Genomic DNA, 24,316 nt, shown 5'->3' with positions numbered 1-24,316 from the left:
TGATGATCAATATGTGTCCTGGCTGGAGATAAAACCAGCTGAAGTAGCTCCTCTGCAACCCAAATTCATGGACTGTGGGTCAAGGGTGGAAAAATCTTGGGTGAGAGTGTGGCAAACTCTGTGATGTCCACTGCTACCCAGCTCACCAGTGAAGTGCAGTTTTGGTGTGCAACAACCTCCCACCTCTATCTGTCCTTTTATCTATTGTGCAGAAACCATAGAATTCATACAATATTTATAGCATGGAAGGAGTGTTTCAGTGAGGGCAGAGGTGATGTCTTTTCTCTAATGTTTGTTGACTTATGGCTAAAATGTGCAATTCAACAGCTGAGGAATGTATCATTTCTATTCATGCTGCACTGCTCAGAAGAGCACACATTACAGTCCATGTCAGCTAAACAAAGGTAGCCAAATCCTTGGACACATGCCACTGCAGCTATGTAGTAAAATTACGGTGCCTTGAACATTTTATGGTCTCCAGTGATAACAGCATTTGCACTGCACTGATGGTTCAAATTAATCTGATTCTCAAAAGTTACAGCGTTTAATTAGGATTGGTAATAAAAATTATAGCATTGAAAAAGTATTATGACAGCATCAGTCCTGAAACAGGGATGGGGGGAATCAGTCAGGGTTAAAAAAAAACAAAACAATAATAAATTAAGACTAACTAACAACAAAAGAAAATAACCTTCTGGAACAATAAACAATAGATAGCAGCTGCCTCTTATCTTTGGGGTGGAAAGTATTTTTGTACCTCAAAATATTTCTTTGATGTGGGCTAAAACCCTCTCTACAATACAGTCCCTTTCTGTGAATTTTCTAAGCAACTAAATCCTAGCACCATTTTTACTTTTATTGCCTTTCAGACTGGCAAGAGTAATATAATGATTCATCATTAAAGTACTCTTTAAGCAGCTTTGTTCCTATTTGTTGCTATATATATTAAATAGAAATCGGTCTTTGAATTCACCTCTAAAGTCAGACTCAATTTTTTATCTAACAAGAGTGGTATCTCCAGTCATCATCTGAATGCAGCAAAGTGAGAAAACCTTTTGCATAATATAAATATCTGCATTCACTAAGAGGAGGCTGATGCCACCACCTACTGTGAATGCATTTTATAAGTGGTACAAAGCCAGAGAGATTTCAAATGCAGTAGCACAGTCTCTTGTAGATACTCCAGGCACTGTCAGAAAGGCACAGTTTCATCTCCCATTCAACAGTTTCCAGACCAGAGGCTTGGATCACCTGTAGCTGGTTTACAAGCAGTATCCAAACCATAAAAATGCAATGGTTGCTGAAAGAGTGCAAGCAGCTAAGGACTGGCCTACATTTACCTCCCCACAGAAACCAGGGAAATCACTCCCTAGCAAATAGTTCTTGAAGATTCAACCTACTTCCTTTGCCCCTGTCTCTTATCCATTCCCTGCTCCACCTGAGCAGCATGTGACTGGCCAGCCATTCCAGCATGGTTTGCAGGGCATTTGTCTCCAAAAAGGCAAACCCTACAGAGATCTCATCACCACTGCTACCACTGCACCCTTAAGAATACAGAGCTCAGCCCCATTTTGCAGCGGGGCACACCAGAGAGTCCCTGCCCTCACTCTACAGGGTGGACAGGATGGGACTGTCAGGCAGAGGAAGGTTATCAGTACAGTGTGTGTGACATGGAATGCTGACCAGTTATTATTGTAACAAATTACAGCTTTTTAAATGACCATTATTAACTCTAGCAAATAGCTCTCAACTTCCACATAATTCGAGTTTAATGCAAAACTTTATTACTGACCAGAGAAGCTGCTCAGAAATAATCAGTAGTATGTACTGATTTGGTTTCCTGAGTGGATACGAGTATGGCTGTCAGGAACATATTCCCATCCACTCCTTCAGAACACATCACATGGGAATACGCCCCAACATTTTGCTGTTTTAGTAAAAGGACCTTTTAAAAAAATACACTTGCTGGAATAGAGGCACAAAGACCACCAAAATAGTTGCCACCCAGCAATCGCCAAATTAATTTTGAATTTTGAAATCTTGTTCATGAGAAGCACTCACTTTAATCAACCAGTTCTAATCACCGTTCTGCCTTTGTGCAAATAGCAGTAAATGGGATGACTAATATATATTTTTTCTAGTTTTTCCTGCACAGACAATGGTATTACTTAATGCTCACCAGCTTTTATAAATGCTCTTCTAGAAAAAAGTCATGCAGATCACCTTACAACCAATACTACACTGAGATGCCACTGAATGTTCATACATTTGTGTTTTCACCTCTCTGAGTGAAGCCAGGAGGTTTTTCTCCTCTTTGTGGCAGAAATTAGTGTTGCTATGGAGCACTGCTGCCCAAATCTACCTAGTATGTGAGCAAGAAGGGATCCTCTTCCTCAGGACAGAGAGGAGCAGCTACTTCCCAGGTGTCATCACAGCCTCCATCCCCAGCAGGGGTTTTGGCTTCTTTATTCATACACATCAGTGAACCAACCAGACCCACTCCTGCTCCACCAGCTCCTACACAGAGATCTTGCAGAACAGAAGAGGTCTTCTCTACAGGATCCCAGAGGAGGGTGCACAAGTGTCCTGTTCTTGTAAAGAAGGAAGCATGCTCTTGTCTGTAGTTTGGGCCCAAAATAGAGAGAAAAAAGGGGATTTTACTCTACCTTTCCCTATAAGATATGTCAGTGCTGAGTCAAACATAGCACAGCAGCCCTGGGGAAGCTGAGGAAGCAATTGCAAATGCTCTGACCAAACTGCCCAGGTGGCAACACATTCCAGTTGTTACCTGAGCAAAGAAAACAAAAGTGACTAAAAAGATTTGCAGTGCCGATGACAGTGCTGCTCCTTTTCCTCAAGAGTGCAGTTATGAAAGACACATTTGTTCTGCCAGGATGCCACAGAAGCACTTCTGAAACTGTTACACAGCAATGGCACTGTTGGCTGTGCTGTCTTAATAGATCTGCAATGCCAGAAACACACACAAACCTCTCTCCATGTGATGCAGGTACATAATCCAGGCAGCACCTGCCTGTTCTGAGCAGCAAAATTTCCTTGGCAGAGTCTGCACTCAGGAGAACACACAAACATACATATGTGGGTCAATCAGGACAACAAAATCAAATAGGTATTCAATACCAAACACCTGCTTTTCCAGGGAAACAGAAAACTTTCCTTTAAGCTTAATCTTTACAGAATAAAGCTCCCACCAGAGGTCTCAAGACAAACCAAAAAAAAAAGCATGCCCTGACAGCGAGAATAGAACAGTATTACTGCTGCCGATTTTGTTAGGGATTTCTCAAGAACGCAACTTCCTAAACAAGCCAAAGGAAATTTGATGGCATTGATAGTTTTTCTCTCCCAGGTATTGCTGTAAAAAAATCCTCAAGCAAAGATTTCAGGTGGCAAAGTACTTAGCAGAGTACTAAACTCCTCTCCAGAAAGGTGGAACAGCAAAACACAAAAACCAGACACAGGCTGCTTCCAAAATAATTTTCTTCCTCTACTTCCAAACACCAAGATCAACCTTTAGGACCTCAACATTCCCTCTTTCTCAGAGAAGAGCACCTTTTTTCTTCCTCTTAGTGTAATTTCACTCCTCAAAAAAGCCACCTCCCTGTCAGTAACATTTTCTGTGTAGGTGCCCTCTGTCCTCCCCACGTCCACGGGAGCAGAATGAAAGGACCTGTAGAGTGCAGTGTGTCCCAGTTTCCAAACCGAAGCATAACCCATCACACTGCAGCCAACCCCTTTGAAAGGTCATAAACCAGGAAGAAGTAAAAGCTCCCAGGTGCATTCCAGAGAGATCAAGGCAAGTTTGTTTTTCAATTAAGTGCAACAACTTTATTGCCAGTCATGAAAGGTATCGCTCAGGTACCTTTTGCTTTCTCCTCCCTGCTGCACATGCAAAAACCACACACACATTTTTCTGCCTGGTATCATAGACTTCAAATTAAACCCTGTTTTAATTTTTTAAAATTTTATAGCCCAGAATGAGGAGAGAACTGTATCCCCCCGGCAAAGATCACGGCATGTTGCACAGGCAGCAGCACCTACCTCCGTGAGCCGACAGAGCCAGCAAGTCCACATAATTCCTCTTGGATGGAGACATTTACCCCAGCTCAGACAGCCGGGGCTCTCCTGCCATGCCTGGAGCTTCGGACACACCAAGAAAGCATCTTCTGCGAGCAGCGCGGCTCCTCTCACACCCCGAACTGCAGCAGCGGCAGCCTGAGAGAGCAGCAGCAGTTGAATTGCTGCACATGTATCTCTGCAGATTATTTCCTGCTCGAACACTTGGCGTAAAGGCAGATGCTCTTAACCCTCTGGAGGCCTATGCCTTTGTCCCCCCTCGGCAGGAGGAAGCTAGCAACTCCAAATATTCTGCGGTGAGGCCGGAGAGGAACGACCGGAGACACACAGGGCATCTTCCGAGAAGTAGTCCCAACCTCGTGTGAGTTGCAGTCACTTGGCGCTCAGGGAGCCAGGCATTCCCACGGCAGCCCACAGCATCCCCGGCCAGGCAGCGCACGGTTCCCGCTGCATCACCCGCTGCGGATCGCCGGGCTCCGGCAGAGCACTGCCCTCGGCTCACACGGGAGCCCCTGCGAGGGCCCGCAGGACGGGGTGTCCAGCGTGCTGAACCTGCGGCTGGAGGCCAGGGCCACGCAGGTGAGGGACACGAGAGGGGCACAAGTGACGTGGCAAGCCCAGCAGGGCCACCGAAACTCAGGCAGACAGAGGTCCTGCTCCTGGCACAAAGCTCTCCGGTCCCAGGCGCTGCCCCATCACCTGCAGGCACCCACACGGCGGGCGGGCTGGCGCTGCCCGGATGGCACTGAGCTGGCGAGCGTCAGCACTGCTCCCTCTCACAGCCTGCGAATGTGACTGGAAAGCATGGCTGAAAACATGCTACAATTAACAGGAGGGAGGGAGATACTATTGCTCTCCTGCTAGTCTTAAAGGCACATTGCTCACATGTGCCTGTTGGGGATGCAAACACCCACGGCTTCAGTCCCAGCATCTCACCCATCCGCAGGCAGCCGAGAAGCCCAGGCAGGAGCCCTGTCCGGGTCCAGGGGAGGAGAGCACCCCAGGAGTCAGGAAGAGAAAGGGCAGGTATGGAGGAATCCCTACATCAGGGGCTGGGGGCAAGGCCTGCCACACCTTCACCACTGTCCCAGGAGCCAAATCAAGTCCCTGTCACTCAGCCTGAATGCTAACCCCCATCACTGGCCCCTCCACCAGCATCCCAACCAGACAGGGGTCAGACTGCCCACTGCTGCCCGTATCCCAGAGGGTACCAACCGTGTCTTCCAGTAGGCAAGGAGGGCCTGGTACACCCTGGGGCCATGGTGCCCCTCTTCTGGTCTTGGCATGAGGGTCAGGTTAGTGGCACTGCTCCCACTCAGTCTCAGCCAGGAGCTGAGACACTGAAATCCATCGTGCCACCCAGGCTAAAGCTGTGATGAGTTCAGCAGGTCTTAGACTGGGTGTAACATCTGGCACCACAGCCACCCTCCTCCTGCCACAGGGCTGGGGCCAGCAGGTTGTGCACCAGCTCATTGCCACATGTTCTCTCTTTACTCCTCCTGATACCCTCTTCTGAGTGCCTTGGGATACTCTGGCTTGTCCTTTAGCACGTTACACCATGGATTCAAAATTCTCACATCAAGCTTTTCCCTCCCCTGCCCCCCTAAGAACTGGTATGTGAAGCACTCTCTAGAAGTCTTCAAAACAGGTAATTTACCCTATTAAAAATATTTACTTTTTTCTCTGTAGTGGTTGTTGCCATAGATAGATAACATGCTTTTCTAGGGAGGAAAAACTGGTGTGAAGCCCTGAATCTTGTTAAACTGCTTTACATCACAGCATCCCGTTAACACCTTTGATTCCCCAAGCCCGCTGGAGGCACCAAAATTAACCTGATCAATACCTGCCTCCGTCACCGTGAGAGAAGCTATTAGCAGTGAGGATATTTTAGCCCTGAGCACACAACGCCAAAACAAATTACTGTGGTGAAAAGTAAGTTAAGCATAGTGTAACATCAGACTTTCCTGAAAAAACAGACTGAAAGGAAAGGTACAGACTGCATACCATAAACACAAAACCAGCAAAGAGTTACCACTGATGCAAACATGCATCACAGCATAATAAATGCCTCATTTCCTGTAATGCTAACACAGAGAACTATTAAAACACGATCCCCTGATCAAACCAGTGCAATGTGTGTTTCACTGCTTCCAGGCCATGCAGTTTTGTGCAAAAATACCGCAATGAGTTAGTTCAAAATGGTCTTTATTAAGCATTGCATGTCTTAAAGAAAGTCCTTTTAACATCAGACCTACAAAACACGCATAAGTAGTAATCAGAATGCTAGGCAGAGACACTTAAGGCTTTATACTCCTGAAGTTTTTCCCCTGAGTATCAAAGATCAAATTTGTTCTACAGAAGATAGCTGAGGATTTCTCAAGTATAATGCTTCCTGAACTCATTGATTAGTATGCAAACACAGCATAGTGACTACCAGCACATCTCTACAAGCATCTGTCCTGAAACATAGCAGTCCCCTGCAACACACTGAATAGAAATATTCTCTGTACACGCTTTTTTTTTTAACTGCAAGACCTGATAGATCAATCAACTTTAAATTTGAAGGAAATGACTGCCTATTAAATTCATAAGATCAAATGCTGATTTGAATTATTCCAGCATGTACAACAGTATGAAAGCCAGGCCAGCAGGGTCATATCTTACTGTCAGCAACCAGGCCTGTCACTGAGAATTATGTACATGTGTGCAAGGATAGAATTTTTTTATTTATGTCAATAAGAGTCTTGGTTCTAAAAAAGATTGGAGTGTAATTATTCCAGCTTTCTGTAGCATGACACTTTATGACATGTCCCTCCTGAGCCTTGTGTCCACTTTTGAAACATGCAGGAAGAGCCACACTCAGTTCAGTGAACAGCTTCTGTACGGACCATGAACCGAAAATTTTGTCCAAGAAAAAAAATTTGCCAAATAGTGAGAGCTTCTCCTTGAAAGAGATTTCACACATATGCCCAAAATCTGCAAAGAGTAATGCCCAATTACGTACTCTCTACAAGCTCCTGGCTACAAATAAATGAAAGAGTCTCTGGGATATGCCCAAGCCTTCCACATCAGGGTTCCCTCCACTTACTCTTCTCCAAGCTGCCTAAACAGAGCAGCTCCCAACGTTTTATAACACCAGTCAGTCCAGCTTTTCTCGTCAGCCCCTACCAGTAACCAGCTCCTGAGCACTCACCATAATTCCACAGATATGTGCAGTTCAGAACCACTGTGTTGACAGGGAGGGAGTTCCAGTCAGAAGAAAGAGGGTTCAGGTGCACCAGCTGATAACAGGGTGTGGAAGTTGGGAAGCAACAGCACTGAGCTTTAACATCCCTCTTTCTCAGAAGCCACCTCCCAGCAAAACCAGCCAAAGGAGCAACTAAAGCATACACAGTTTTGAACACTTGCACATGAATTAGCCTGGTGAGCTGACATTCCTGAGGTTTACTTGCATTGGGGAAACTTCAGAACTTCAAAAAAAGGCATTAGCATCCAAGCAAGCCACACTGCCAGGCTACAGCACCTCAGTGGGAAACATCACAGGAGCAGTCTGCAGCATTTACCCCAAGGAGATGCAAGGGGATTAGAATAGGAGCTTACTGCAGGGAAAAGCTAGGGACATCAGAGACCTAAATATCCTTTCAAACACCCTATTTGCTTTTTTGACTTGGCCTGTTTAGAAGCCAGAGATAGTCAGACATACCTGATTATGAATCTTTAAAATGTCAGCATTACATTGTGGGCGTTTGTGGGGTTTTTTGTTTTTGTTTGTTTTTTTTTAAATCAATATTTATGTTGTGTTTGAAAATATTCCATTGTATTTAGGCATTAGAATCCTACAGCCCTCCTTGTATCTGTGATTTAGAAATGGTAGAATTTGCACTTCGAGAAGGACTTGTAGAATTCAATGAATATGTTGGCACAGAGTCAAAAGATCATGTTTGGACAGCCTGGGGATTATAAGGTCCCCCAAGCTGCCTTTAACAAGCTGGTTTTACCTTTATCAAGGCTTTCTTCTTTGAGCTATTTTTGAGAAGTCAGCCTTGATTTCTCTGAAATCTTCAAATGCATTTGAGAAATTTAACATTAAAATAAGACCACAGGAATAATTCATCAGACAATAATTTTATATACACTGAATGCCCTTTGCGGTCAGAGACTTCTGGGCCAAACCCTAGAGACACCATCAACTATGGTGTCTAAAAGTACAAATCAATCTATCCAGAATGGAGCTCTCAAAGAAGAAAAGTCATCATTCAGTAAAGGGGAGCCAAGCTCTGACTGGTGGTGCTTCTTTCTGATTCAGTGACAAAAGAAAGGTAACAACTATGAATAAAAAAACCCAAAAGGTACCAAATGGAAAACAGGCTGTAGCAGAATGACCACCTGAGAACTGAAAGACACACTATCCTAAGACTCAGCTGCAGCAAGAAGGATTAAACATCGATACAGAGTCCAAACTACAAGTAGATCCTCTGTTTCTTGGTGCAGGCAAACTGAAGCTAGAAGTATTTTAGGAAGGCAAGCACAGGTAACAGCTTTACTGGAGGGACAACTAGGTTAAATTGAGCTGCGATATAAAGGAGTGAGACTGAATTATTTAAGCTTCCTTTCTGGCCATATGTGCTGTGAACAGCTGATAAGTCGTAGGAAGAACATGCTACTTTTAGATCTCTTGACTTTCCTGCTCCAGGGCCCTTGTCTCTCTGCTGAGCAAACAGGGAACAAATGCTTATTGTGACTGGGAAGGTGGGACACATGGGTTCTGGTGCTGGCATGATGAATCACTTCGGGCTAACCACTTAAGTTCATAAACCATTCTTTAAAACAACTCTAATAACTCCACACACATTTGGGAGGTGCTTTCAGCAATGGCAACGCAACACAGTCCCCATTGGCATTTGCCTGCAACAGCAAAGACTCCAAAACCAGAGAGGTCTGTCCAAGCAATGACGATGACCAAGTTCTGTGTTCACCTGGGACACACAAGTACTGTATTGTGAGCAGAGTTCTCAAAGAAACACTGCAGTTAATGGCAAATGAGGAGCTCATGTGCCATCAGCAGTGATGAAAACTGCACAGGCTTGGGACCCAGAAAGCACCTGGTGGCACCAAAGTCATTGTAGGCCTTCTGGCACCCTCCCCATCTCATGTTCCTTCAGGGATTTTCTTTGTAATGAAGTTCTTCCTTTCATCAATAATTTCATGAAACTTTATAGCCAAGTTCAATTTTCTATTTGTACCAGTTTTATGCTCTCATGACCAGTGACAGGACCCAAGGAAATGGAATCAAGCTGAGTCAAGGGAGGTTTAGGCTGGATACAAGGAAAAGGTTTTTCACCCAAAGGGTGGTTGAACACTGGAACAGGCTCCCCAGGGCAGTGGTCACAGCACCAAGCCTGTCAGAGTTCAAGAAGCATTTGACAACACTCTCAGGCACACGGTGAGATTCTTGGGGTGTCCTGAGCAAGGCCAGAAGTTGGACTGAATGGTCCTCGTGGGTCCCTTCCAACTCATCATATTCTATGATTCTACTTCTATAAGATTTTACAAGAATTCTAAAAGAATTTACCCCATCCACTTGCCAGAATTTGAAAAATAGGGTTTCTACTCAAAGGTCCACACTGAGCACCATGGAACAAACCTGTCAAGCTTTACACCTCCACCTTCCTCTTCCAATTCTGGAGAACATCTCTCTGATATGCCCCCACAGGAGAATCTCCACCTTTCCTCTGCCTTGCTGTTCCCTGCCCTGCTGCCCCAAGATGCAGCAACTCTTCCCTGGGAATCCACTGTCCTAAATACTAGTTATGAGACCTTTCCATATACATCGTTTCACATATTGGCACTGAGGACTTTGTGAAATGATGCAATATTAGCACCAGAAAGCTGTTAGGAGACCATGGAAGCAGTGGGCCTTTTCTTCACACAAAACTACATTGGGAACATGCATTCAGGAGGTGTCTCTGTGCTTCTCAGCTGCAGCATGTGCTTATCCATGCTTTGGGCAGCACTCAATAGAGTCAGAGCACAGAAGAGTCAGTTATTTAAACCTGGATTCATCAGCAAGGTCCAAAAACCACAGTGGAGAAAGTGAGAGAGGAGTGAGAGAGGAGTGAGATATCACAAGTGACAAACCACAGCAGAGAAGGGGAACCTGCCCCTCTCTTGGGGCTGAGGAGACAGTTTCTCATACAGCAGCTGTCAAAGCCTTGCTCTGAAATGGCTCAGCAAGCTTTGCCTCTGCCTTGTCCTAGCTCGGGCAGGTGGGGACAGCTCTGTGCACTCTCCACTTTCCCCAAGAGTTCCAAGAACTCATGCGCCCCCAAGGGCCCTCCTGGAGCACAGGGAGAAGACACCATCCCCTTCTGCACCCATGATACCTTGTGATGCCCCCCGTCCTCCCCTCCTGTCCCCTTTCACACTCTCTTAGCCAGTGGCTTAACAGAGTGAGGTGGGGAAACACCACAGAGGAGCCCAGGGGTCAGGGCGCTGATACAGCACGTGCTGTCCCGACCTCTGCTGTTCCAGCACACACACTCTGCACAGAGCTGCTGGGATGCCACAGCTGCTGTTCCAGCCCTTGGCTGAGGTGTCAGTCCAGCATTTTCCATCTGGCCAGAGCAGCAGACTCTGTCTCCCCATCCCTTTGCAGGACACTCACTGGTGAGTTGTGATTGCTCAGCCTGAGCACGTTAACCCAAGAGCTCTGAAAAGGTTTATCTCAACTGGGGCTAGAAAGAAAATTACAAAGAAGCTTTGGCAGAAGGGTGAAACCTATCATTAATTTTAGTAGTGAATGATCTGAAATACATATATACACAGTCCCTTTTATAGAGGGACTGGTTTTCTCTATTGCTGCTTTAAAAATGTCATACTAGCTCCACCTAGCACATGGAATGGTTGTACTAGCACTGAGGAATCATTCAGGATTAAGTATGGCCACTTTTGTTCAGTTTGATCAACTGGTTATTTTTTTGCAATTCAGACTAATGCTTCCATTTAATTCCTTCACCATCTCCCACAGGAAAAATATGGCCTTCAGCTAATCTCTCAAGGGTACATTTACTAAGCGTGCAAAAGATTTTACAAATAACTGAGGGGGAAGGCAACACTTTGTTATGCATCATATATATTTTAAAAGTCCATTAGAGTCCTCCAGAATTATCACGCTACCAGAACCCAGATGGATGTTTAATACAAGTACAATTTTAAAGGTCGATGCAGAAATCTGATTTTTTTTTTTTAATTGCTTGGATAATAAAACTGCTCAGGCCAGCCCTTGCAAATGCTGCCCAACAACTCGTACCTTGCAAGCTCTGCTGATCTCAGCTGGATCAGTATTACCACACTGAAAGTTTCTGCTCAGTAGCTAAGCAGTATGACCACCAGAACGGAATTCCTGGAATATTAATTCCAAAAGAACGTCAATCAGACATAACACTACTAGCACAGCCTGCCTAATTTTTTTTTGTGATTGGCTCTACACTAAATTTAATAAAAGAAATTGGCAATCAGCAAACAATATTTTTGACACCAGACAAAATAAAAAGTTTTTGGAGAAGAGACAAGTATTGAGGTAAGCTATGCACTTACCTACAGAAATGCAGGAGGGATTACTGTGGCATCTACTGGGACAACTTCCCTCCTAGCAGGGCTAATGAAGGGTAGCACTGCTGGTAATTGCCTTTAAAGGAAGGACCCCCTGTGCCACGGATTTTCTGTGTACTCTCCTTAGCTGTTCAGATGGAATGGATTCTTGCTGAACATCCAAATGTGAGTAAGAAGAAGATAAATCATTCAGGGGATGTTTTCCAATGTCTGTGTCACAAATATCAGAGAAAACTTCACTGCCATTCAAACACTGGTCCTACAGGCCAGACCATGATGTCTGAGGCATATTCACTTCAGGCTTCTCTCCAAGTAAGTCAGAAGTGGCTGGGAAGATTTAACTTACACTGCAACCCTGGCCAGTTTTAAGTTCAAGTGCTTCTGCTTAGGGCCACAATTTTCTGAGAAACCAGCAGACAAGGGGAGAATGATAGGCAAAAGTTACTCGGATTTGTGAAAAAGGGGACCTAAAGCAAATCACTCCATAGTCTTTTGCAATTACAACAATAGGGAGGCACAGCACAGCAACACAGAAGCACAGAATCAACCAGGTTGGAAAAGACCTCTGAGGTCATCGAGTCCAACCTATGACCCAACAGCAGCACTTGTCAACCAGACCAAGTGCCACATCCAGTCTCTTCTTAAATACCTCCAGGGACAGTGAATCCACCACCTCCCTGGGCAGCCCATTCCAATGTCTGATTGCTCTCCTTAAAAGAATTTCTTCCCAATGTAAAGGATTTCTTCCTAGGAAAAAACTTCACAGAAATGTAACAAAAGCCATCACACATCCTTCCTACCCACAGGAAGCAGGCTCCTCTGTATATACATTAGCAATCAGATTTTTAATGCTTTCATTTAAAAACAAAAAAATCAAACAAACAAACCAAATAGGAAAACCATTTTGAAGATTAGGTCTTCTGCTGAGACAGGAAAAAGAGCTGATATAGACCTTTGTCACAGCACTGAATAATAGCAAAAAGAGTCAGAGAAACACAGATGAGAGCATACTCGACCCACAGGGATTCAAAAGGGCAAGTCCCAGGCCTGAACACTGCACTACCTTTCCTACATGGGAATCCTGCTCCTGTTTTACAAATGCACCATCTCTGCTGCACACACTTGGAGCAGACCAAGCCCATATGCTTGGGTGGCTTTGGGCCCACACCAAGACACGTGCCAGTTCCACTAGGGCAGGAACTGGTAAGTGAATCTGCATGCAGATGGGGAGTATGCATAATGAAATGAGTGCCAGCTCTTTGGCAGCGTGCTGCTCGGCTGAGAGGGTGATGCCATGTTGATAGCAGATGCTGCTAACACCTGTTGATGGGTACAGCACTCTCTTTTTAAAAGCAGTCAACCGTGGGAGGCAGGAAAGCATGGGGCCTGTAGGCACTAGGGGGACAGAAACAGATAATTGCTTTCCAGGTGCCAGTAGGCAATAAACAAAGGAAAACGTGTGCTGCAAGGTTATAGAGTCAGGCAGGACATGAAGGAATTTGCATCAAACCACAGCACCAGTCCTCAAGGAAAAGAAACACCAGTCTGAAGCTGTAGGACCCGGAGCAATGGACTTCATTGTTTCATGTACAACAGCAGCAAAGCAGAAAAGATAAACCCCATTAAGTTTTAAACGGAGCCGGGTTTAGCACAGAGACCAGACTGGTACGATTCATTCAAAGAGTTTTAGTGCTTCCTTTTCCACATCACATTCTTACATATACCCTCCATTCACTCTGCCTTAGAAACTCATTCTTTACTGCATTACATTAAAAGACTCTTATCTGTCTCAGACTGGTTCAGTCAAGGGAAATTCTGGATAAAATATTAAGGTAGGGAGGGAACCGTGGCTTCCAAAGAATAAAGCTTTCCTCTCCAGAAGCAGTACCAAAAAGAAGCTACAGACCTGGGCTGTAGCAACAAAGAATTCCTGCACCAAGCTAAGGATTTAGCTGCTCAATCAAACTGGTATGTTAGGGCAGTCAGGACTCAGTTTGCACTGGGCAAAATAAAGCTTGAAACTAATTTGTGTTAGGCTACCCTCATAATGCACCCCATTTCCTTTCTTCTTGCTACATTCATGTTAATATACTTTTCCTCCACTACCAATTTCTTATTAAATAATCAACTCAGAGCTGCTGTGACAAAAGCTCATTACAGATTCTCAATTATTACTAAAACACCCGGATTTCAGATAGGCACCTTTTCTTTTCCTCCAAGATTCAATCAAACAATGCCTCAGCTAATTATTGTCTTCTGACTGAGTTTCAAAACTCAGCTGGTTTGATGCCACAGAAGCATAAATCCCAAGGAAAAAAAATTTTCTGGAAATGCTGTCATCTGCTGCTGTTCAAGAAGCATTTGGACAATACTCTCAGGCACAGGGTATGACTCCTGGGTATGGTCCTGTGCAGGGCTAAGGGTTGGACTCGCTGATCCTTGTGGGTCCCTTCCAGCTCAGCATATTCTGTCATTCTGTGATTTTATTTTAAATTGGTTTTGTGCTTTCAGTGAAATCATCCTGTGGAAAGAAAAAAAAAAAAAATTAAATTCCAGCCTTTGGGGAGAAACCGAACAGAAAAACTTTTAATATGCAAAGTTCAAAAAGCAACAACAGAAAAGAGGGTTTTGGAAGGAGCACCTCTGGCTGGCCCCAACAATAGCTTTTGTCAGTCCCCCGGGCTCCAGCATCACCATCGGCCAGCTGGTTGCATAATTTAACATCTAATATCTTATGCATCTTGATTGTATCAGAACACTTTATAGAGGTTAATGGAAACGGTAGAATAGACTTTTGAGAGCTTATCTAGTGCTTGCTTCGAGCTGCCGAGGTTTACACTGCACCCAGCCAGTTACCTAATCCAATCTACTGACATCTGCTGTCAAATGAAGCACAAAGTAAAAGGCATTTAATAGAAGCATAGATGGAATGGAGATCAGCTGACCATGAACAGCATATGACTGTTCAGTCATTCACACAGTGATGTACTTAACACCCTCTGACTTCATATTTTAGAACTCTTCTTTTCCTGAGCTTGTTCCTTCTTCCAAAAGCTTGCTACTGTAAAGAAGCCATGCAGAAGTGAAGACACTGAAAGTAAGGCCATACAAGCACACATACTGCATACAAGCAGTGCTGGAATTACATATTTCCACGGCTGCTTTTTTTGAAACAAGCACCAGTCTGTCAAGGCAGAGATCATTCCCAGAAAGTTGTTTTTCCCAGGGTGAGAACACACCCTCACACTCTAGCTGTTCTGACCTTGCAGCTTTCCCACACGCAGGGAAGTTCACTGCATGACGTGTGGAACATCTCAAGTCAGAGATTTTTTTCTTCCATCCAGAATTAATCCCTGCAAGGAAAACAGATCCACGTGAATCAGCCAAATCTAGAAAAAAAACAAAGAAAACAGGTCTGTTGCTAAGCATAATAACCTCAAAAAAATTGCACTCATTGTAATAGCACAATTATCACCACAACTGTGCAGAAGATAATTATTTCCGCTAAGATGTGGCAACCTTTTGCAAAGATCAGACAGATACTTCCACTTGCAATCACCCACTGTAGTATCTGAATTTTCATCAAGATATTAGACAGGTAAAAATAACATGATTAACTTCTTGCTTTCTTTTTATATGACTTATGTCCTTTACTGAATCTTGGCCTCCATATAAGTCATAAATCAATGAAAGGAGAGAGTAATAAAAGGAGAGAGACACAGAAAAGATGAAGAACTAATATTCAAATCCTCCTACAGAAGGCAGACAAACCTCTAAGGAAATGTGGGCAGACTTGTGTTTAGAGGAGAAGAGTGGGAACACGAAAAATATCAGCCAACCAAAATAAAAGAAACCCCTAAAACCATACATACATGTGGATGGCCCTGGGAAACTGGCAGGGACCTCTCTGCAGGAGTATTGTCTGGGGAACAAGATGTCTCAGGGTTTTTCAGTCAGACAATCCAGCCACGAGTTACCAAAGCCTGTCAACATCCACAGCTAGCACAATGGTTATAAAGGGAAATAGGAACTAGGACACACTGATAAAAGCAGTAAAATCGCCTCGAAAACACAAGAGCTAAGAGATTAGCAAGCTAAACAATACTTTTTCCTCCACACTGTCATGGTTGATTGTTTAAAGCCTGTCAAAAGCTCCTCTGGGAAACCCTTCATAGATATACTGAGAGCAGTGGGAGAGTAGGGAATCAGTCACTATTTAATAACTCTATTACTCAGACAGTACCATGTGAATTTAATTGAAAATTACAATGACATTCGTGGAAAAAAAGTGCTTTTCTTTTGCAATAACAATCAACCAGTTTGAAGTATTTTGAAAAGGTTTTATCTTTCTAATATTTAAGAGAGGCACACACCTGTGCCAAGGCTGCAGCAGAATCTCGAGGACACCTCAGCTACCAGAGGGTTTCCAGAAATACTCGTGCCACCAATGCTGAAAGTTTTCTTTTTCCCATCTCCCTTTCTTTCCAAATCATGAGCAAACATGAGACTGCACTGAAATCATTAGCACCGCCCACAGGGCAGATCTACTTGTCACCACACATTCCCTCTCTTCAAGACAGACAGCTGGAGGCTGGATTTGGGCTCCAGGGAAGAGGCTGGCAGAGCACTAACAGCCTCAACTGCACAGGCTGCCTGAAGTTCCTTTCTCAAGGAAGAAAGAGGATTTCTGAAGGAAGCCCATGGGCGCATTCAGTAATAGCCCCTACATCGCAGTACTTGAAACTTCTTTTGGAACGCTGCACAAATACCAGAAGTTCATCATTTTAAAAGAAAGATGGGGAAAAAAAAAACAAACATGGATATAGTAGAAAGAATTTGAGAGGTAGAGACTGCTTCACAGCAAGAGACCCAAAGAAAAACTTACAGAAAAACAAATACCAACAGTGACTTGTAGAAGTGCATGAAAAACTGTCTTAGAAAATATGCATGTGTCTAACTACCAACATAGTCAGCTTCCTTAATTCAGCAGAGAAAGAAAAAAGGAAAAAAAAAACCATAATAAAAATTAGTGAGCCTGGTATTAAAATGTACCAATCAATATACTCACAGTACTCTCAAATACTATGTTTCCTCAAAGAATGGGAGCACATCTTTCACTGCTCTTCTGTATCTGTCTTCCTCCAGCCAAAACCCTGAAGAAAATAATTTTATACCTTCTCTTCTCAAGCACTAAGCTCTGAATTACAATATAAATTCAGGTCTCTGAAGGAGCTGGTAATTCACCTGCCTTTACTTGTGCCCATCACTCTCCAAGGAGAAAAGCAGAGCAGTAGCACTCTCTCAACTTTCATTTGATTGGCAAATGCCTCAGGTTTTCTACTGATCTTTAAATGCACTATGAATCTAATAAAACCTTCAACACCAGTACTGGAATATTTCCATGCACTGCAGTTTTATTTAATTTTTTGTTTATCTGACTACTGCCAAACAAGAAGATACTCCATGAAAGCTAATACAGCCCTAAATAAGGTGTGAACTGTTCTCAAAATACTCTGTGTGTATATTTGCATGCACACATGTGAATCCATAAATCCTACTGTTTAGTTCTCAATGAAGATGTTTGGTTTGTTTTAAATATTCTGACTGGAGACATTCTGCTTCAGAAATATCTCTATAAATACACCCAGGAGGAAATTTGACATATACAGTATAATTACTTTGCTATCTAGACATAATCCTGCATAGAAACCATCTGTTACATTAAAAAAAAAAAAAAACAAAAACCAACCTACTCACAACCACACACACAAAAACCAAATAAGATTCTTCTTGCACACTGCTTACTATTTTTGAAATTCGTATTTTATACCGTGCACGTATAGACCACAAAATCATCACACAGTGGTGATACACTACTGCTTAAAAAACTCAATCATGCCAAGATGTACAGAGAAAGCAGGTGTACTGAGTAATCCTTTCATTCTGCTCTGCTCAGGAATGAACCAGAACCAATGGAAAAGAGTTCAGAGGCAACAGCCAGAAGAACACAAAAAATAACTTGTAAGGAAGACTGAAAATCATGGGCTGCCGCCTTGAGGGAAAAGACAACTGGGAAGAAGAGGTGCTAAAAGGGCCTTGCTTGATACACAGAGTGCACAATTCTGGCTGGAAGGCACTACTCAGAGGGCCAAGGTCTGCTCCCTTCCTCAGTAATCCTCTGTCTTTCCAGAGGTGTTTGTTTAACTTGACCTTCACCAGTAAAGGCTATAAATTTCCCTGAGCAATAAATTCTGATGCTTTACTACTGCTCCCTTAGCTCTGTCCAGCATCCAAACTATCTGCCTTTTCGCAGGTGAAGACCTCTCTATAAGGAACACAGAGGCAAGTATTACCCTCTGCAGAGCAGCAGGATCATTGCACCCCTCAGTTCCAGTTCCTGATGCTGAGCAAGTCCAGTATGTTCATCTTTCCCCAATGGTCATAATTCCCAGTGAGTTCATGCTACTTCCAGACACTTTTCAGTTTGCTCCCAACTCTCCTGAAGCCCAGTACACACACTTGGAGTGTATCCATTATCCCCTAGGCTACTTTTCCATTTATCCACCCAGCACAGTGCTTGCCTTTTCCAGAGCTGTCAGGCACCCGGGCTCCCGTGCAGCTGCCACCCACTCTGCTCATCCCACCTCATTTCTGTCCCTGCTGCTCACCAGCTGACACTGGCACAGCCAAGGGTTGCTGCCAGGTGCAGTGTGTGGCATCCTGCTAAACTGCATCCCCTGGTCTCAGACCAGGTTTGCAACTTGTCACGATGAGTTTGGTTTCTGGTTCTGTTCTCCAGCACACATACAAGCCCTTCCAAATGGCTAATTTCTATATTTGCAAGAACGCAAGATCAGGTCAGATATTAAGATCTCTCAGATTAATTGCAGTGAAGCCCCATTAGGGACCCTGTGGAAACTCCCCTCCAGAGGTCCTTAGGAAAAGGTTGGCAAGATTTCTGCTTGAAAGAATGTAGTTACATGTGACCCTGCTCAGTGCTGACTTGCTGAGAGCCTTTGGGACACAGTTCATGGGGACACAGAAGCAAGGACTCCTGCTCTGTTCACACATTCATCTGTTGCTGTGTGTCAGTGACAACGTGCTGCATCCAGCTGTGACAGCTGTCTCAGCAGCAAACACTCCAAGCACCAACAGAGCTTAAGGGAGCTTGTGGATTGGAGCAGGAGTCCTTGTTTTCACGTCCTAAAGGACTCCACACTTTCTCCCCTGTTCCCGAGGGAGTGGGAGAGTAAGAAGGTTGGATGCTGGTCACAGGGAGCACTCGACCATCTCTGCAGATGCAGAGCATCATTCGAGCACTTGCTTCCTACACCTTACCCTGTTCCTATTCCTTCAGAACTCAAACAGAATTTAGCTTCTTTTCTGAGAAACCCCTCATTCCTACAGATTGATGGGTTTTGCTTGATCCTTAATCTCTCCAGACTTATACCGTGTCTTCCAAAGGAAGGCTCACACTTCACACTTAATGCAAGGCTCCACATATTAATAACTTACAAAAGCCATACAAAAACCTTTGACCTGCTGGAAGCAATAACCTATTGATTTAACATTTTGTTCACTGCTACCAACTAATAAAAGGATAAAACCAAGGCACTATATCACAAACTGTCACCAGCAGCTCAGAACAAATTGGATCCTTTTTGGATCAACAGAAGCATGAAGGCTCACACAGACTCCCATTTCATGCCTGCACTGAACCTCAAATCACCTCCCTTTACCAGCTTTCAGCCCATCCCACTCCCCTCACCTGCACTCAGAACAGGACAAATGACAGATGGGATAATTAAAAGGCTTTGAGTCATACATCAGTAAATGTCTGAGTATTAGGGTTTGTCAATTAGTACACTTACAAACAGAAGGGCTGAAAGACAATCTAAATAACAGCACATGATCTCCAAATTCAGCTCTGAAGTTTCAAAATAGCCTTCTTGTCATCCTCAAACACCAAACAACCATGCCTGAAGCTGGATGTATGTTCCCCTTTTGATCAACATATCTCTGCTCCTGCCTTGCCCTAATTGATGTGTTACCTTGAGTTGTCACATCCAATTATACATGATGTGACATAGGATGACATGAATAATGTACCCCACTTTGATGTGAACAAATTCATCTGTTTAGATGGAGAACAGGAAAGCAAAAATGTACTGAGAAGCAGTTTACTTGAATCATTGCATCATTGTTATTATTGCTGTTGTTATTATTATGTATAATAATAACATGTTTATGTTTACTTCCCCTCTCATTGAAGTGCAACAAAAAAGCCAAAGTTAAGAGATTTATTTCCCCAGGAAAAGCATTTAGGAAAGCTTCCATAGACCTTATTTCCAAATTCTACAAAAATTAAATGGGTCACTTCAGCATTGCTTGGCATTGAACTATCAGTTACCAGATGCTCTTCATATTTCTTTTGAGAAATGAAGGGACCTTCTTTGCTGGCTTAGTTGTTGACTAAACAGACTTCTTCCCCCCATCGTTCTACAAACTGAATGAACACAGATACCGGAATATAGGCATTAAATCAAAGAGCCAAAAAAGTTAATTAAATCTCTCATAAATGGAAATCTGAGCTAGGCAGCTTCCTGCTTACTCATGGGGAGGAGTAAGAATAGGACTTAGAGAATCACAGCTTCCCGAAGATTGTTCCCCGTGGCCAGAGCCAGGAGAAGATGGGAAGAGCGGGGTGCATTCATCTTTCTTTTCGAGCACATTCCCTCACTCTTCTAAGAGTAAATGCTAGACAAATTCTCTTGTAGGTCTCTGGGTTGTGCTTCACACTTATTTCCATTTTCTGCATTCTCACCAGGGTTCGTGGGACCACATGCAGATCAACTAAGGAAGGGATCCAGCCCTTTGCTTTTATTTTTACCCGTTGTGCTTTCACCATAGCTGGGTGAGTGAGAAACCATCTGCTTCCTTGGGATGAAAAGGCAGGAGAGGGAGCTACAGTTTCCAGAGGAAAATATCTTTCGAGATACAGCATCTGTCCTTTCTGTTCCTTCTGATTTATAGGAATTTCAGTTTGGTCCAAATTCACAGCTACATTAGGAATAAGAGCAGCCTAATGTGATGCTGCACCCAGAATGAATTTGGCTCAGTGACTTCAGTCATTCTCAGGAGTGATATTTCAGAGCACTGGATCCATGATGCATCGTAGGTGAATTTACACTGATGCAGTAGGTGACTTTCTAATTCCATTTCTGCTCAGACCATCCTGTTGTCTGGTATTAAAGAACAGGTTTTAGCTGAAGCTATTTAGTTTGAAGGATTAGATAACAAGGATACGTAACTTTCCCAATCAGAAATACTTTGTGCTGGGATTTTGCACAGGAACATTTTTAGTGCAGCACAGAATCTTTGGACATCCAATCTGATAAACCTTCACAATTGAAGGCAACATTCTTTCTCTTGACCGAGAAAGAATGATGTGAGGAAGCAGTCAGAACTAAAAACCTAATCTTTCTGATACACATGAATTTCAAGAATTTTTCAGCTTGAAAATTGTTATTACTGTAACAGACAGGATTCCAGACACAGGTATAAGACTGATAGATTTTCAATATCACAAATGTAGTCACTGCAAAGGCAGTTCAAATAACAACCTTGATCTCCTCACTTTCTAGATGGTTGCTATAATTTGAAATCATCTTTTTAAAGCTTCTTGGAGATCTTCAGCTTCCTTACTGAAAATGATCTGACAAAGTCTAATGAACAAACTAACCAGTTCACTCTATTTTCCCTTCAGTACTTTACGTGGTAGTCAACGTCCAGATTTGTTCATAATTTTGAACAAATGTGTTCACATAAATTTTGGCCTTTGCAGAGGAATGTGTATTATCCTCAACACTGACCTGTCCAAATTTTTAAATCGTGCATTATTGCTGAGATGAAGTCAGGAATGGTGGGAACAGTGAAGCTGTCCAGGGACCACAGAGCTGGGATGATGGAGGTGACTGTCAAGGTTGTTCACTTGCTACTGGGGCAGGCAGCACTGACACCTCCCTGACCCTGCTTCCCTTGCAGCCAGGTGGTCTGCAACATGCTTGGACAGGAAAGTGCTAGTTCTGTCCTAGCTAATACAAAAAAAGTGTTTCTACTTAATGACTGCTTAGTCTATTCCAAGATACACACACTTAGAGGAGTTTGGCACTTGGCACCTTGATTTATTGTTCTAAGGTAGGCTCCTGCCCAGCTTTTCTAAAAATTGATGGCTTCTACCAACACTTTTTGTAGTAATCTAAGGATAAAACCATATCTCTAGTAAAGCTACAGATGAGCTCAGTCATGCAGCGTGGCTGGTGGCTTCACAGCAATTCTTGCCTTTTCAGGGAAGCAAAATTGAAAGCAGTTTTGTGGTGATTTAACCTCAGCCAGCAACTAAGTATCACAAAGCTACTCATCGCTCCCCACCTCAGTGGGATGGGAAGGAGAATAAAGTAAAAAAAAATATCTCAGTCTCGTGGGTTGAAATAAGAAGAGTTTAACAACTGGAAGAATGTAAAATAATATAATATTTGGAACTAATGATGATGATAAAAATAATAATAATTGTAATAAAAAGGAGAGAGAGAAATAAAGTCCAAGAACAAAACCAAGTAATGCACAACACAATTGCTCAGCACCCACTGACTGATGCCCAGCCTGTCCTCCAGCAACATCCCCTCAGCCAGTTTGGGTCAGTCTTGTCTATGTTCCCTCCCAGTTTTTTGGGATTTTTCTGCACCTGCTTGCTGCCAGAGCATAAGACACTGAAAAGTCCTTGGCTTAGGGTAAGGACCACTTAGCAACAACCAAAACATCAGCATGTTATCAGCATTATTCTCATATTGAATCAAAAACACAGCACCGTACCAGCTAGTAAGAACTCTATCCCAGCTGAAACCAGGACAGTGGTATACAAAGAGTTTGGCCTCCTAGGTTGGGTCTTACAGGAAGACTCAAGTTTTGCTACAAAACCCCAATTCTGTCTTGATCTGGGTTACGCTCAACAAAGCTGCCAACACAGAAACTGTGACCAGTGTAAATCTGCACAACAAACTCCAACATCAAAGCTAGGGATTCTACAATAGGTCAGCAACAGGCTCATAACAAATGGCATGCTCACCCCTCTACCATGCTGCACAGAGGGTTTTGGTGCTGAACATGGCTTTGGATCCCTGCAGAGACAGCAGTAACCTGGCCTGGTGATGCTGCAGCACCATAGCAAGTGTCAGGAATACACCTGACATCAGTGGTAGAGCACGTGGCAGAGACCTATGCAGTGCAGGATTTCCTTCTTAGAGTAAAGGAATGGCTAAGGACCATTAAGGAATGCCCCCAAGTGCCCTTTCAGGAAATCAAAGGTACAAAACAGCACAGAGCTTCCAAAATACAAGAAAATGGGCAGAGGCTTAACAGCTAAAAATCTGCCAGAGGCATCCAAAATGAACAACATGTCACCAATAAAGGCACCAAAAATAAACCTCAAGAGACACAGTGCAGTGAAACAAGAACTAGAGATGAACAGAAGGGAGTTCTGATGTGACAGAGGCAGAATGTTGCAGCTTGGGAGCAGATTTCAGACCCTGGCAGTATCATCTAGACACAGGATTTAACCCAAGTGTATTAGCAAGTAATAACCTTAATCTGAGTCCTTTTAGCAAGTGATAATGTTGACACCAGCTAATCTGTGCCTCTACCAGCTTCCAAAGCTAAGGCAGAAAGCCTACCAGTTCCAGCAAACCTTTCCACATGCTGGGATCAAACTGTGGGCAAAATTCAAGTGTCGACACTTGTCCAGCGTTGGAGGAGACTTCTTATGGCATTCAAGACATCTGCAGGGGGGGTGTAGGAAACAAGACTTCTAGAAGATCTGCAGCCTTTTCAAGCAGCAGCTGGAAGCCAGGACACCTGCCAGGAATGAAAGCGCCAGGAGTTCTGTGCTGAACATCTGGGTTATCTTCATCCACAGCTACTATTACTTCTAGAAAAATATTTTTCCAAAAAAAAATTTGCTATACATACTTTAAAAATTGCTTAACAGGTGTTTTGTGCAAATCTACTTTGAAGCACTGGGGTCCACAGTTAGCCCTCTTGGCTCAGACATGGATCAAAGTCCTTGCCACGTTTTCTATCATCTCATTACTTAAGTGCCTTTACTGCCAAGGGGATAAGTACTGACTTTGCCTTTGTGAGGAGTGATGAAGGAAATACAGATCTCCACCTGCCAAGAGAGTTTGCTGGGGTACTTTCACTGGCAGGGGATCCAGGCATAAGTCTTACATGAGTACTGCAGGGAGGCCAGTCTATAGCACTCCTTATAATTGTAGGACACGGCGACCTGGAAACTACAAATCAGTGTAAAACTGGGCTCCAACACAATCATATTTGTGATGCAGTGGCAGCTACACTTTGTAGAATTATTTCATAAAAAAAACTAGAAGAATTTTCAATAAGTATGCTTATTCCTGTCATTCATTAATATACCTGCTAGCTGAAAAGGACAAGGGACTTTCAGCATGGCTAATATGTTCTCAGTTATGGAAGAGTCAAGAATTACTGTATTCACTTTTGAAATGCATTTTCTATCATGGTTGGTGCACAGCTGTCTGTG

The 24,316-nt window shown here is 43.5% G+C and overlaps 1 protein-coding gene across 6 annotated transcripts in view; it reads right to left on the bottom strand.

Annotated features, from left to right (window-relative positions):
• The window catches only part of HTR2C (5-hydroxytryptamine receptor 2C), a 210,438-nt gene extending 202,984 nt beyond the window's left edge, over positions 1–7,454 (bottom strand). For 5 of the 6 annotated variants that reach the window (XM_051792359.1, XM_051792349.1, XM_051792340.1 and 2 more), the window contains exon 1: positions 4,057–4,902. The gene's annotated coding sequence lies outside the window, so the exon portion shown is untranslated. Of the gene's footprint in view, positions 1–4,056; positions 4,903–7,285 lie in introns of those variants that run through there. The other variant, XM_051792387.1, reaches the window with a different exon arrangement.
• Between the last annotated feature and the right edge of the window lie 16,862 nt (positions 7,455–24,316).

Source organism: Manacus candei, unplaced genomic scaffold (genome assembly GCF_025592945.1).
Source record: "Manacus candei isolate 608988 ecotype Guabito, Panama unplaced genomic scaffold, ASM2559294v1 h1tg000003l, whole genome shotgun sequence".
Lineage (NCBI taxonomy): Eukaryota > Metazoa > Chordata > Aves > Passeriformes > Pipridae > Manacus > Manacus candei.
This window is presented reverse-complemented; position numbering and strand designations above follow the sequence as displayed.